This window comes from Paramormyrops kingsleyae, chromosome 15 (assembly GCF_048594095.1).
Source record: "Paramormyrops kingsleyae isolate MSU_618 chromosome 15, PKINGS_0.4, whole genome shotgun sequence".
NCBI lineage: Eukaryota > Metazoa > Chordata > Actinopteri > Osteoglossiformes > Mormyridae > Paramormyrops > Paramormyrops kingsleyae.
The window spans coordinates 26716713-26733062 of NC_132811.1; the positions used below are offsets into that span (position 1 = coordinate 26716713).

The following is a 16350-nucleotide window of genomic DNA, read 5'->3' on the forward strand; positions in this document are numbered from 1 at the left end:
GTGTTGTTTGTAAAGGTATGTGTAAATTTTTTTTCAGTATGTACCGTTACAGTACAACCTATTAAAAAAATATTTTTTCACTGAAATCCTCCAGGTTTAATGGGAGAGCCTATGTTCTCCACATGCTGCCAGTCTCTTGTTGGATGCCAAATCTGTGTGGAAGAGTGGCTGAAAAATGCAGCACACTGTCTGAAATGCAGAGCGGAAGATTTTCACTCCAAAACGCATCAGCTTAAAGATTTCTCTGCTATCTTGTCTATCCTCAAGGATATACAAACAGCAGAATAAGTGTAAAACAAAGTGAAAATGACTTAACAGGGGAATTTACATTCTCTGCAGTTTTCCAAAAAAGTTTAGCCACCGTGGTTTGCAACATTCAAGCTTTCTTTGGGTAAATTATTTGTGAAGTTTGTTCAATTGGTCATTGCCCTGTTTGAAATCCAACCTGTTTAAATATTTGGGGCAGTAGCTGTTAAATGCATTTTCCCTTTAAAAAGTCAAGCTTGTTAGCGTTTTGGAAAAGCTGAAATAGTTGGTAATTTGGTGCTTACAATATTTTAAAAGCAGCTACTTTATTATGGAGAGATGTAATGCACTCAAATTGTTCAAAACACACAACTTTTGCAGTTATGTTTAATAAAATTCTTTTTCTATGTATACTCTTACTTCATTACATTGCAGGTCATTGTAACAAGTCACACAGATCTTCTGGTTAAATCAATAAGATATTTAACTGCATTTTTAAAAGGGTCATAGTACTGGTGAACTACATTTTGGTATAATGATACCAAATCAAAGTGAGAACCAAATGCACTTTCAGTCTGCTGTCGTGCTTCCTCGGAGGGGAACGGATCCACTCCAAAAATTGATTCCCTTCTCAAGGTTGATCCCAGTTCTTGCGTATACAGGTCAGCTGCAACATCACCAAGAGGCACAATGTCTTCAGCAACTTTTGCTGCACACCCATCCTTAGCCAATTCATTAGGAATTCCTTTTCCTGAAAATGGCAAAATCAGTAGAGATTTCCAAGATTATATCTAGATAATGACAGGTCAAGACTTAAGTTAATTTGCTTTAGTTGTCTTTCAAGTCACTGAATTTAAAAGCAAGCAATGAACAAAATGCTGTGTGTATTAGCTTCCATATGCACACTGAAACCAAATATGTTACAAAAAGAATCTGTCCACCCAGTGTAGATTTTAGTACTGGATATGGATTAAGAGTGGATGTAGATAAGATTAAATCTGATGTAGAATGTCAGTCTGTTTTATCTGCTTAACATGTCAAGCTTATAACAATCAGTGAAGTCATACCTGGGATCCTGTGCGCATTCCATGCCTCTACAACGTTTGTCATGCCAATCTTGGCCATTTGGCATGTTAAGTTTGACACACAGTATACATAGATACAGTATGCTGTCCTCCATGTTCAGCTCTTCCTGATCTACCAGCTGTACCAAAGCTGTCTTCAAAGGGTAGTTGACTCTTGTATTCACCTCCAGCCACATTCTCTCTATGACATGGTTCTGTGTGTTTTAGGAACATGAAACATCATTAGAAATAGGCCATCATTACAAAAAAAGAATTCAGTTTTAACCATGCATTAATCTTACCCTTGTAGATGGCGTCTGAACGTAAGGCTGCCTTTGACGATTGTGTCTGTGTCCTGCCAGCTTTTCCTGGATGAACAATGTCAGATAAAATTCTGTCCCACAGTCAACTCTGACCTGGTCCCATAGTCCATGGGAAAGCACAGCAGGCCTGAGGAAAAAAAATACAGTATTTTTAGAAATCCTAGATCCTAGAAAATATTTTTGTCAGTCCTACTGACCGATTTTTGGTTCCATTTTAAAAATGTAATTTTACCTGTACACATCCTCATAAATGACAATGTTGTTCTTTACAGGCATTGTTGTGTGACCGACAACCTTCTTGCTGAATCCATCGACAGTCATAACATGCGTCACCCCAAACATAACAAGCTTCTCATTTTGATCTAGATGGATCTTGTGGCCCATGTATTCGGCCTTGTAGGGTATAGGGTTTAAATTCCGGGCACCCTATGATATAAAAATATGACTGAATGCGCCATTAAAACGATTAAATTGTCAATACATGTCTTTTTTAAAAAAAGAAAAAATAATGCAATATAATGTACTTACCTGCTGTCTTGCATTGTGATAGGGCTGATGAATACTTCTCAGCACTTTTCCCACTCTACCCTCAGAAGCTTTAATCCCCTTTACAGACAGATAGCCTGTCATCAATTTTCATCCAAAGGATGATCCAGTCTAGGAAAACAGTAATGTTCATTCACAGGACACATGGCACAGTGTGTGAATGTATGTGTTAGTATAATGTTTAAGTTAAAAATTACAAATATAGATAAAGCAAGAGTGTGTCAGGTTGCTTATTGTTCAGTTAAGCAATTAATACTGTTGCTTTTTATTCATATACATTTTGTATGAATTTGTCTCTGGAGCCCTATGGCGAGATAATTAAGGAGATGCTAAAAAAACCCCACACATATGCAGATATTTCAGCTACGCTGTATCAATTAGGCATACAGAGGGGGTCCTCTGAAATGAGTGTCCAGAGATTCTGCGCGGAGCACAACTTGAGACAGAGAGGTCTTGTGTCTGACACCTGTTTGGAAATAAATAAGGTATGTATATGTCTTGTGTTGTTTATGTTACGTCACATATTCATTTGTTTACTTTTCTTTTTTTCAGACAGGATCAATCATTTCCTTCCCCACAAAATGCCTCGATAATCATTTACTGTGAGTGGGTAGTAAAACAGTTTTCAAAATAAGGTCTCGAAATCTGATGATTTTTATTTTAGAATCTGAAACCCAAATAGTGTCTTGAAATCCCTTTTCTGATTTTGGTTTCCGAGTCGAAAATCCAATTAACGGAAGATACACGGACCCACTTGTGATACATTTTTAAAAGCCGGCGAATCGTCACGGGGATCGAGATAACCGATGTTAAGTGCCGATTTTGTCCCTCTATTGTGCTCGAGATATTAGGGTTCGGCGACATAAAAGAATCGACATAACCGATGATAAAATGCTAAGACAAAGAGGGAATTTGGCGGTTCCACTTCAAAAACGTCGACTTAATAGGGTTGGCGAGTTAACCGAGGACGAGATAAGTGGGTTCGACTGTGTGTGTATATACACTCACCTAAAGGATTATTAGGAACACCTGTTCAATTTCTCATTAATGCAATTATCTAATCAACCAATCACATGGCAGTTGCTTCAATGCATTTAGGGGTGTGGTCCTGGTCAAGACAATCTCCTAAACTCCAAACTGAATGTCAGAATGGGAAAGAAAGGTGATTTAGGCAATTTTGAGCGTGGCAGACGGGCCGGTCTGAGTATTTCACAATCTGCTCAGTTACTGGGATTTTCACACACAACCATTTCTAGGGTTTACAAAGAATGGTGTGTAAAGGGAAAAACATCCAGTATGCGGCAGTCCTGTGGGCGAAAATGCCTTGTTGATGCTAGAGGTCAGAGGAGAATGGGCCGACTGATTCAAGCTGATAGAAGAGCAACTTTGACTGAAATAACCACTCGTTATAACCGAGGTATGCAGCAAAGCATTTGTGAAGCCACAACACGCACAACCTTGAGGCAGATGGGCTACAACAGCAGAAGACCCCACCGGGTACCACTCATCTCCACTACAAATAGGAAAAAGAGGCTACAATTTGCACAAGCTCACCAAAATTGGACAGTTGAAGACTGGAAAAATGTTGCCTGGTCTGATGAGTCTCGATTTCTGTTGAGACATTCAAATGGTAGAGTCAGAATTTGGCGTAAACAGAATGAGAACATGGATCCATCATGCCTTGTTACCACTGTGCAGGCTGGTGGTGGTGGTGTAATGGTGTGGGGGATGTTTTCTTGGCACACTTTAGGCCCCTTAGTGCCAATTGGGCATCGTTTAAATGCCACGGCCTACCTGAGCATTGTTTCTGACCATGTCCATCCCTTTATGACCACCATGTACCCATCCTCTGATGGCTACTTCCAGCAGGATAATGCACCATGTCACAAAGCTCGAATCATTTCAAATTGGTTTCTTGAACATGACAATGAGTTCACTGTACTAAAATGGCCCCCACAGTCACAAGATCTCAACCCAATAGAGCATCTTTGGGATGTGGTGGAACGGGAGCTTCGTGCCCTGGATGTGCATCCCACAAATCTCCATCAACTGCAAGATGCTATCCTATCAATATGGGCCAACATTTCTAAAGAATGCTTTCAGCACCTTGTTGAATCAATGCCACGTAGAATTAAGGCAGTTCTGAAGGCGAAATGGGGTCAAACACCGTATTAGTATGGTGTTCCTAATAATCCTTTAGGTGAGTGTATATATATATATATATATATATATATGTCACGATCCGCTCCGTCCGCTCCTAGTGTGTGCCACGCCCCCTCATTATCCACGTGTACTTCCCCGATTGTGCCCAGCTGTTTCCTATTTCTTTTGCCTTGTTCTCTGTATATCAGTCCACGTCTCCCCTTGTTCCCCAGATCGTGCATTGTATTGTCCGTTGATGTCCGTCCGTGGTGTATTGTTACGTGTGGTCCGTATTTTGCTCATTAAACCCTGCTTACCTGACATCCTGGCTTGCGCTCCTGCTTCCCTGCTTGCCTCTGTCTCCGAGCGTGACAGAATGCACGATCTCCGTGAAAGCACAAAGCAGCAGTCCGAGCACCACTGGCTCGGGCTGCTGCAAGACTTTGTGTACTGGCGATCCCAGCCCGAGGTCCAGGAGGACCCCGTGGCCCGGCAGCTAGCCCAGAAGGGCGCGGACCTCCTGGCAAAGGAACGCCCGCCCGGGCAACAGTACCCACTCCAGAGGGCACGTAAATGCCTCCGCCGCCTACAGCTCCGGCTCACGGAGGTACCGGCGGAGCACGTTGCTTGGAGCCTGGGTGACGTGCCCGAAGCGGCTCCGCTTACCGCCGCGAGCGCCCCGAAGAAGCGGCTGGAGGAGACACCGCTCCTCTTCCTGGGCGCCTGTTCGCTGGTCCCTGCCTGGGAGGACATCGCCGCTGCCCGCCTTGCCAGCTTCCGCGGAGAGCAGCCGCCTCCGTTGTAGGCATACTTTTATCGGCCGGAGCGTCTGGGGCACGGCGGAATTCGCGCCGTAAGAGACGGCATTCCCCAGGTGCCCAAAGCCCGTAAAGGGAAGGCGCCTACGCGCTCGGCATCCCTCCTGCTAGCTCCGGACCTGCATGCTCCGGTTCTGCCCGCGGCTGCGCTGCCTGCTGCCGCCGGCGATCTGCCCGCGGCTGCGCTGCCTGCTGCTAACGCCGCCGCTCTGCCCGCGGCACCGCCTGCTGCTGACGCCGCCGCTCTGCCCGCGGCACCGCCTGCTGCTGACGCCGCCGCTCTGCCCGCGGCACCGCTGCCTGCTGACGCCGCCGCTCTGCCCGCGGCTGCGCTGCCTGCTGCTAATGCCGCCGCTCTGCCCGCGACACCGCCTGCTGCTGATGCCGCCGCTCTGCCCGCGGCACCGCCTGCTGCTGATGATGCCGCGATGCCAGCAGCACCGCCTGTCCTGCCTGATCCGCCTGTCCTGCCTGATCCACCTGTCCTGCTTGACCCGCCTGTCGTCCCTGCAGCTGCCACTACTCTGGCTGCGGCGCCCCCTGCTGGCCACGTGATGGCGGCGCCCCCTGCTGGCCGCGTGATGGCGGCGCCCATCCTGCCGGCACTTGACCTGCCTGTCTCGCCTGTCCTGCCGGCTCCTGAACTGCCTGTCTCGCCGGCGCCTGAACTGCCTGAGGTGGCCGCGGTTGCGCCCCCTGCTGGCCGTGTGATGGCGGCGCCCGCCGAGGCGCCCCCTGCTGGTCGCGTGCTGGCGGCGCCCGCCGAGGCGCCCCCTGCTGGTCGCACGCCTGCAGCTGCCTCCGCTCTGCCTGAGGTGGCTGTGGTTGCACCCCCTGCTGGCCGTGTGCTGGCAGCGCCCGCTGTGGCGCTCCCTACTGGTCGTGTGCTGGCGGCGCCCGCCGAGGCGCCCCCTGTTGACCCGAGGCCCGAGCCACCTGCCCAGGCGGCCCCTGCTGGTCGCACGCTTGCAGCTGCCTCCGCTCTGCCTGAGGTGCCCGCCGAGGCGCCTCCTGCTGGCCACACGCCCGCGGCCCCGTCCGAGGCCGCCTCTCCCGTCCTGCCCGCGGCCCTGCCTGAGGCCGCCTCTCCCGTCCTGCCCGCGGCCCTACCTGAGGCCGCCTCTCCAGTCCTGCCCGCGGCCCTGCCTGAGGCCGCCTCTCCAGTCCTGCCCGCGGCTCTGGCTGCCCCGCCTGCGGCCACGCCCGCAGCTCTGGCTACCCCGCATGCGGCCATGCCCGCGGCTCCGGCTGCCCCGCCTGTTGCCTCCTTAGAGGCCCTGACTCCCTCGCCCTTACCCCGGCAAGGCCAACGCCCCCCAGGACCCCGCCTGTCGGTGTCCCGTAAGGGACGGGGACATAGGCGTCGGGCCCGGGTCCCGCCCGCCCTGCCCCCTGGCTCGCCCGTTCGGCCCCTGGCTGCGGCTCGGTGGCTGGGGGTGCTCGGGGTCGGCGGTCCCCTCCGGGTCCCCCCCTGGATCCTCGGTGCCGGTCCTCGGTCCCGCCTCCGGCTCCATGTCGGTCGCCTCCGGGCCCCCCTGCTCCGGCTGGGCGTCGGACGGCGCCTTCCCCGGCTTCGCCTCCGCCTGCCGCGGCTTCCCCCTCCTGCCTGCCTTCACTGGTGTTCCCTCCTGCTCCCTCCGTGTCCCCTCCGTCACTCCCTCGTCCCGTTCCCTTGGCCCCTGGGTGGTCCCCTCCTGCTCCCTCCTCCCTCTCCCCTGCGGCCCCTCCGGCCGCTGCCCGTCGCCCGCCTGGGCTCCCTCGGGCTCCCCTTTTTCCTCCTCCCTTTCCCTTTCTGCCTCCTGTCTCTGCTCCTCTGCCCTCTGTGTCTCCTCTGTTCACTCCTGGCCCCTTCGTGTCGCCTGTGGGTGTTCCCTCTGTGTCCCCCTTCTCTGTTTGCCTGTCTGCGTTTCCTGTTCTTTGTCGTGTCTTGTCGTTCTTCTGGTCCCTGTTCCTGTTTTGTTCCTCTGTCCTGTTTCCGGTCCCCGCCTTTGGTTGATGTTTGCTTTTTGTCTTCCAGGTCCTGTTTCCTGCCCCGTCTCGTCCGTCGCCTCCCCTCGGGCGCGCCCGGTGTGCGCGCCTTTGGGGGGGGGTTATGTCACGATCCGCTCTGTCCGCTCCTAGTGTGTGCCACGCCCCCTCATTATCCACGTGTACTTCCCCGATTGTGCCCAGCTGTTTCCTATTTCTTTTGCCTTGTTCTCTGTATATCAGTCCACGTCTCCCCTTGTTCCCCAGATCGTGCATTGTATTGTCCGTTGATGTCCGTCCGTGGTGTATTGTTACGTGTGGTCCGTATTTTGCTCATTAAACCCTGCTTACCTTGTCTCCGAACGTGACAATATATATATATATATATATATATATATATTAGTGCTGGGCAAGTTAACGCGTTATTATCGCGTTAACGCAGTACTTTATTAACGCCGACAATTATTTTATCGCGAATTAACGCAGTTTATTATATTAGTAGTAGTATTATTTTGAAAGTCTGTTGCTCGCTGGCTCTGAATCAGAGCATGTGAGCGGAGCGTGAGCGAGGAGCGGAGCCGGCTGAATTTGGTCAGAGCGCGAAGCGGTTTTTTAATTAAGGCTGGAGCGGTCACTCTGTCTCTCCAATTTCGCTCCGATTCCGCTCACACTACGATTCTGAGGCGCGCCCAAATCTACCCAGAATTCATCTGTACAATTATCAAGACTGTTACACAAATTGGAACGAGATGGAATTCGCAAAGTATTTCACAAAGGAAACTGATAAATCATACAAGTGTACTATTCTTATCAAACGTATAGATGACAATAATGTAGAGCAAGAACAATAATGTGGTGAATCTGTTTCAGTGAGTAAAGATTCACTTTGGAATCACTTTTCTCAGAAACATGAGAGGGTGCTACACGAACAGGCGGAAGCCAAAGCAAAACGCGAGCAAGTTTTATATGGTTGTAGCATATCAAGTCTATAGTAAATTAAAGTATAAAAGCCTATAAAGTAAAGATCGGTAATAAAATTTATTCATTTTGTCATTCAAAGTAGGTCTAATAGGATTTTTTAAATTTCACGTAACGCTGTCAGTGAAATTTTATTTTATAGAGAGACGCAGCAGCAGCATCAACAGAAAAAAATTGAGAAATTTTAAACCTGCATGTATATTTAGGCTATTAAGCCCACTGATTCCTTTATTTTTAAGCTTATTTTTGCGTGGAATGCCATTGCCAAACCTGTCTGTTGTTGTCTATATGTTGCTTAAAAATAAATATTTTCTGTTCTGACTGGCAATGTTGCTGTTGCTCATATTTCTTTATGACATAAGGCTTCGGTTTAAGGTGACTTTTGTAAGGCATGCAGATTATTTGTCCCTCTTTTAAATTGGAGCGAGCGTGGAGCGATTTGACTGGAGCGGGAGGAAATTTTAGTGGAGCGAGGAGCGGTGTTGAGCGGAGCGGCTTAGTGCGAATTAGAGCGGAGGAGCGGGCGGAGCCAACAGCCTCGTGAGCGAGGAGTGGAAATTCTCACCGCTCCACTCCGCTCACATGCTCTGCTCTGAATACACCTACAAACCATGGGTCACAAGAGGGGAGGGATGTTGATCAGTACTGGCTTGGAATGGGCTTCATCACGCGTTTCAATCAATGAGAGCATTTGGGGTGGGGCTAAGACTGCTGCATTGTTACATGTGCTTTTATTCAGCACAAACTCAGCACCAATAATCTGAGACCACTTAAAATGTTATTATTCTATTTTTTGTTAAAATCTTTAAACATATACTTTTCAAAAACCTATTTTCAGACATGCTGAGAAATTGTAAAAAATCACATTATAGACATTTCTAGGTAAGACTTTTGAGCTCTGAAGCTTAGACACAGGGGTTGGCTACACATAGGTGAAAGAGACATTCTGAAATTTTATGTGGTTTGGTTACTAAAGTGTTAGAATTTTGGAGTGACACTCTTTTTCCTCAAAGTCAGTGGCTTTCACAATGAATATTGATTGAAACGCAAGAAAGTAGCAACAATAAAATCCCTTTCACAGTTTATTGGTAGATGGAATGAAAAATGAAACTGTGACCATATAAATATAGAAAGCGATAAATATGATGCAGTGACTATTATTAACACTCGGGACGAGGGCATCGTCAACCACGTATCTTTCTTGTGTATTTCAGTTTATATCTCGCTGAAATCATTATGTAGAATCATGAAAAAAACACTGACTAAATCTGTAATCGGTCTTCTTTTCAAAACTTCCATTGTTGGAAGTATTAAAGTTTTTAAAATTAGGTTAAATAGGAAAAAAGGCAAACTGTACCACCTTTCTTTGTCTTACTTGCATCAGGAGTGTATAGGACTGCTCTCAGCTGAAGATCGCTATTCACGTTCTAAATAGGATGGGTTTGAACTGCCGATCTTGTGATTACAGGCAGACAGGCTTAGCACACTGAGCCATGGACACAGGTACAAGAATCGCTGCTGAAAATGGCAACAATTTCTACCTATATATATTTGAAAAGTAGACCGTCCAAGGTTTCTGAGGGTGTTTTTTAAATGTGTATATGACAAAAACTCGCAGTCTTATTTAAATGATTTGGCGAAATTTCTGTCAGGCGGGACCGCCGACCCCAGAGGGTTAAAATAAAGTGCACAAAACACTACTTTTGAATTCATTATTAAATTTTGCGCATAACATTGCGATTAATCACGATTAATCAGACAAATCATGCGATTAATCACGATTAAAGATTTTAATCGTTGCCCAGCACTAATATATATATATAACGGCATGCCAAACAGGAAATATTTAATCATCTTTGATATATATGGCATGAAACCCGATATATATGGAATGAAAGCAGATAATTATATATAAGGAATGAATGTTGATATATATACAATGAAACTCGGAATATATTGAATGAAAGCCAATATATATACAATGAAACTCGGAATATATGGAATGAATGTCGATATACCTGTATATATATATGAAACTCGGAATATATGGAATGAATAACGCCCCCTCGTTAACCCCGTGTGGAATCCTCGTGTGATCAGCTGTTTTTTGTTGTAGTCATTAGTCTTTTGTATTTAAGTCTGCATTAGGTATGTTTTCCCCAGTCCGGTCATTGACATCAGTTCTTGGTTTTGTCTTTATTTGTGGATGTATCCGACAATAAAGCCCTCATTTCCCCGACTCCCTGGATGATGAAGTACGCTCAATTTTCAAAAGAAGTGCGCGAACAAGAGGGCCAGATTATCTGAGGCCGTAACGCTTCTTAAAAATACACTCGGCTCCGGCCTCAGATAATCTGGCCCTCTTTTTTGCACACCTCTATTGAAAATTGAGCGTACTTGATCATGCACTCTGTCAAATGATGACTATGCATCAGGGCCTATATTCTGAGTTTCATTGTATGTATATATATATATATATCGGCTTTCATTCCATATATTCTGGGTTTCATTGTATATATATGGACATTCATTCAATATATTCCTAGTTTCATTGTATATATATCAGCTTTCATTCAATATATTCCGAGTTTCATTGTATATATACAGTATCGGTATTCATTGTATACTGTATATATCGGTACTCATTCCATATATTCCGAGTCTGTATATATATCGACATTTATTCCTTATATATTATCTGCTTTCATTCCATATATATCGGGTTTCATTCCATATATATCAAAGATGATTAAATATTTCCTGTTTGGCATGCCATAATATATATGAATTCGAACCATGAATATACGTGCTAGCAGGACCTGAGTCGGAATTAATGGTGCGTTCGTTTTTCTCTGGTGGAGAAACTCAGGTGGAGTTGAGTGACATCACGTCCAACAATCTCCCGTTCGAGCTACCCACATCTCGGAACAAACATGGCTGCCTCCATGAACACGTTGCTGTGTGTTGTTGCTTTATATTTTAGCAGAGTTGGAGTTTTCCAAATGGAGAAAATGGAGAAATGGAGATTTTTCCGAGAGACAAACAAGAAACACAAACTAGTCAAACCACATTAAATGCTTTATAAAATATTTTAGTACATTCATAGCGATATTCTTTTTTTGATCGGTAAACAAACTACAAACAAACCAAGTCACCATGTTGAAATTACGTCACAAGGGCAACTCGGACAACAAAATCTTGTCCGACTTCAACATCATAAAAGGGGCGTGTTTCCGACGGGAAGTGACATCTTTTGTGACGTTTCGTGACGTTTTCATCCGAGTTCCGACTTGGAGAGAAATAATCCAACGCACCATAATAGCCTATCAGAGTGACGCTGACGCCATTTCTCCGCCTTTTACCTCAGTTGCACCAGGGTGATCTAACGAGTTGATATTAGGAGAGCCACTAAAATTAGCTAGTAGCCCCTAGGCAGTGAAATGGGGAAATGTAAGTTTTCTAAAAGTTGGCTTGATAACCCGTCATTTAAAGACTTAAGGCGGTCATGGGGAATGACCGGAAAGCATTCTGCAGTATATGCAAAAAAACCTCTAAATCTAACCTAGAACGGCGTTTCCGCGATCAAATCTCAACGAGAATCCGCCAGTCATCAGCAGCGGATTCGCGTGCGCGGGGAGCAGTTCCCTATTTTGTTGTTCGGTGACGCTACACAGACCGGTGGCTTATACTAAGAAGGGGATTTAACCAAATCAGGTTTAACCCGGAGTTAACTAGAGAACATGGGGTTGACAAAATCAGGTTGTCTCAATCGGTGCTAATCAGTACTACGACGGCAGTTAAGAAGTTGATTTGTTACATCGGTGTTAACTGCAATGGAGTTTGTGCGCGTTCACATAAATGGAGCACGTTCGGCAGCGCATGTCTCCGTTTGACTCATGGCGCGATCTCCATGTTTCACAGAGGAAGACTGCATGCTAATTATGCAGGATTATGAGGAGCTTATATCAACACTGCAAAGAAAGTACGATACCACTGCAGGCAGGCTTGTTGGCAACGTATTGCAGACCGAGTACATTTAAGTACATTTTCATGGTCATAAAACGTGGTATAAAATATCTCACGACCGAGTATTAGACTATGAAGTGTTTTCTGAAAAGAACTGAAATACTGTTAATAAATACAGAGGCTCACAGATGCGACACAATTCAGAAGTTACCTATTATTTGATGTTTAGTAATGTAATGCTCCCTAAAGTTCCATTACTGTGATGTTACTCATAATGTAAACCTAATGTTAACAATAAAGTAACGGATCCAATTTCAAATGGAAAGCGTACGTGGCAGCAAGTCAAGATGAAATATGAAAACATCATGTCAAGTGGTAGGGCTATGTATTTATATTTCTACTCATTATGAAAGATTTATTGTGGCTAGCCTCCACTTAATAGCGTGTTTCTATGTTTTACAGCTAATAAGAAAAAGGTGTCTGTTCATATGACATTTAATAGAAGGTGAGCCATTGTTTAATAAACAAATGATTTACAACAGGACAAAACAGAAGCAGTGAGAAAACGACTAGGAACCTGTCACCATGGTTAAGTTAGCCTCATGTTGGGTATTCAGTTTTCTGGCTTTAATAACTTTTAACTGAAGTAATTAGGTGGGACGTTTTTAATGACAGAATTGTGATGTCCAGTACACAGACAACGATGCACACTGATTATTTTTGCGCTTCAAACCATTTCATGATTTGTGCCAAATCGTGTTAATACCTAATATAATAGGTCCTTTCAGCTGTAATGACATGGTGGTTTAGCATTTTGGGTTCATAGCGACTATTACACACCCTTTTGTTTCCCAGAATGCTTTACATATAATTTTTTCATAAATTTTTAAATGTTCAAATGTATCCATATAATGTGCAATGGGACAATACATTAATGGGTTAATAACTTTAAAACTAGACAGGCACATCTAGTGAAGTGTGCTTTGATCAGTGGACTACAGGGAACAATGCACACCCCTTGGATTTTCAGATTATTTTTGTCTGTAGTAGTTATTAATTATTATATTGCATCCACTTAAAGTACAATGGGGCAACGCACTAAAGGGTTAATAGCTGTGAAACAAAATGAGGCAGGCATGTCCTATGGAGTGTGTTAGGATCCGTGTCGGGCGAGCAAGCAGAAAGCGGGGAATTAGGACTCGAGCCAACTGAGATCCAGAATACAAGGTTTTAATTGGGAAATCACGAACTACACAAACCACACGGTACAAAACGTCAATGACATACCTGGGGAAACAGACTTGAATGTGGACTAAATACAGGACATGACCTCAGAATAAACGCAAGACAGCTGATACGATGGGAATTGACACGGGGTTAACGAGGAGGGTATGGCACACACGAGGACTGTACGCGCAGGTAATGACAGAACCCCCCCGCCCAAGGCACGCACTCTGGGCGTGTCCGAAAGGGAGCGGCGGACAGGATGAGACCGGGAACAAGACGAACCTGGAAAACAAGGCAAGACTGTTACCGGGGCACAGGGAACAGGACCAAAACACAAAACAGATACAAGAGCAGAAACCACAACAAAACCTGACAGAGGACTGGAAACACGGACAGACAAGAAAGGGAGATACCAGGGGAACACCAATGGGAGGAACGAAAGAGCCGGGAGTGAACATGGGAGGCACAGATGGACGAGGAGCAGAGACAGGATGAACAACGGGAACGGAGGAGACACAGAGGGACGAGGAGCAGAGACAGGAGGGACCCAACAGGGAGGATGAAACCAGGCCGGTGGACCCAGGGGAGCCCTAGGGATCCTCGGCGGGCGACAGGTGTTAGCTGAAGGGGCCACAGGCAACCGGAAGGCTGACGTTGGAGGGATCCCAGGTGACAGGGAGATGGGAGCAGGGGGAGACCATGAGGAAGGTGAGGAGATGAGCTGCGGGACAGGTGGAGGCAGCCGGAGGGGACAGCCGTGCCGGCAAAGGGGGATGGGTAGCTGCTCACACAGGCTCGGTCCTCTTGATTTCCAGGCGCGTCCCAGCAAAAGGATGAGCTGCCCACGCTGGCAACCTGGAGATGGCCATCAGCGGGCCGGGTCCGGGCGCAGGTGACTGGCTGCCGAGCAGGGGCGAAGCTGATACCCCAGGCGAAGAAGAAGGCACGCCCGTGACCGCGGGCGCTGTGGCAGGTGATGCCTCGGGCGGAGCCAGAGACGGAGGCGGCGTCGAGGCAGCAGGCCTGCAGCAGGCAGAGGCGGTGCCAGGAACTCGGGCATAGCCAGAGACGGAGGCGCAGCAGGCTGAGTCAGAGCTTCAGGTGCAGCAGGTGCCCTTGAGGCTGTAACTGCCGAGGACGGCGGTGCTGCGGCTGGAACTGGTGGAGGCGCAAAAACTGCCCGGACAGGCGAGCTTGGCAGGACGGGCGAGTTGGGCTGGACGGGTGAGTCGGGCAGGCTGGACAGGCAAAACCCATGCCGGCGGGCCGGGGACCTCAGCAGGCGCCGGCAACGGGTCTGGAACAGACAGGTCAGGCGGGACTGGAATGGGCAGGCGGAAGTCGTGCGAAGGCGACGCAGCAGGCTGGTTGGGCTCCGAGCACAGGCGCCACAGTAGGCAGAGCCGGGACAGCAGGCACTGCAGCAGGTACCTCGTGCGTAGCAGCAGGAGTCGCAGCAGCAGGGACCTCGGGCATAGCAGCCGGAGGCTTAGCCTGCAGAGGTGCCCCTGAAGGCGACACGGCCACTGCTGGGACTGGGACCCAGCTGGGAGGTGATGTGGTGGCCAGTGCAAGGACCCCTCAGGGCAAAGACCCCCTCAGGGTCCTCAGGTACTCCCGCTGTCCGGGCAGGCGGGTCGGTACCTTCAGCAGCCGGCGGGTCGGGCCAAACAGGCAGAGCATGGACGGGAGGAACAGACAGATCATGGACGGGCAGAACAGGAGGCAGTGGCGCAGCCAGGACCTTGGGCGTGGGTGGAGCCGCAGCAGGGAGCTTGAGCGGTGCGTCGGGCGTGGGTGGAGCTGCATCCGCAGCAGGCGCCTCGGGCGCAGCAGGAGGGGGTGCCATAGCAGGTGCCTCGGCTGCAGCAGGAGGCGTGGTCGTAGCAGGAACCGTTGACTCTGGGCCAGCAGGGGGGCGCCGCAGGAACCACCAACTCATATGGAAGTTTGCCTTCCACTCCTGGTCGGTAAACTCAGTGAGAACTACCGTTTCCCACCAGTGTTTGCTGCAGATTCTCATCCACTGGCTCCTATTCTTAGGTGGAAGAAGAGGGGCTATCCACAGTGGCGGTGGTAAGACTTCTGCCTCAGCTCGCTCCCTTAAATAGTGCCAGAGTACCATAAACCGCTGATAACGAATTTTTGACAGCATATTTACCAAGAGACACAGAATAGACATTAATGTCAAATCCATGTTTAAAATGAGCCAGGCTCAAATGTTAATAAGCGGGTGGCAACGGAGACGGGACTGTTCAGGTAGATGCTGAGGTAAATAAACAAGAGACTTTTTAATCGCGCAACAGAGGTGGGATAAACAAGGAGAAAGGAAGCCTCAGAGGTTCAGACAGAGCATTTTATCTTTTTCTGTACAAGAAAAAGTAGCTTAGGCCTACCACAGCGCTTGTCAAAATAATGTACTATCAGATTAAATGGCTGGAACAGGTAAACGTGGAACAAATGCAGATCTCTTTATTTGACACTCATGTAAACAGTTCGGTTGGGTTCCTTTGATCTGATTAAATTCAATCAGATTGAAAAAAGTGTCCATGTAAACAGTCTTAACCTTCACATGACTGATAATTTACGTTAACCAAGATTTTTAGTTAGAATTTTTTTTTTTCTCACTTTTTGAAACATTCACACTAAATACACACTCGTATCGAACATTTTCGAGTAATGTTTGTAATTAACTACTCCAAAGCCTGAAAATGCACGAAAGCACGAAAATGAGAGTACCTGAAAAACGTAAGAGAAAACAATGCTTGCTCATCTGAACTGTTCATCGATGTTCGCCAATTCATTACACACCGACTCAAAATTGAAGACACTTGTTGCTAATGCTGTGTAGGATCACACATGCACATATCACAGGGCCGAGCCTGGTATGAGAGGCACCAAAGGGGGGTTACACACATAAACACACACACACAGATAACAAGGGAGCCCAGTACTCCAACTTTTATTGCCCAAAGATTTAGAGACCTACAGACAAGCAGAGTGGACCTAATGGACAGGGGTCCCTCGACTTGGCACACAACCCCCTCCCCATACATTCTGCCTTACATATCA

The 16350-nt window shown here is 47.4% G+C and overlaps 1 pseudogene; it reads right to left on the reverse strand.

The window, feature by feature from the left end:
* Positions 1-684: 684 nt before the first annotated feature.
* LOC111848157 (uncharacterized) lies at positions 685-15220 on the reverse strand (annotated as a pseudogene).
* Between the last annotated feature and the right edge of the window lie 1130 nt (positions 15221-16350).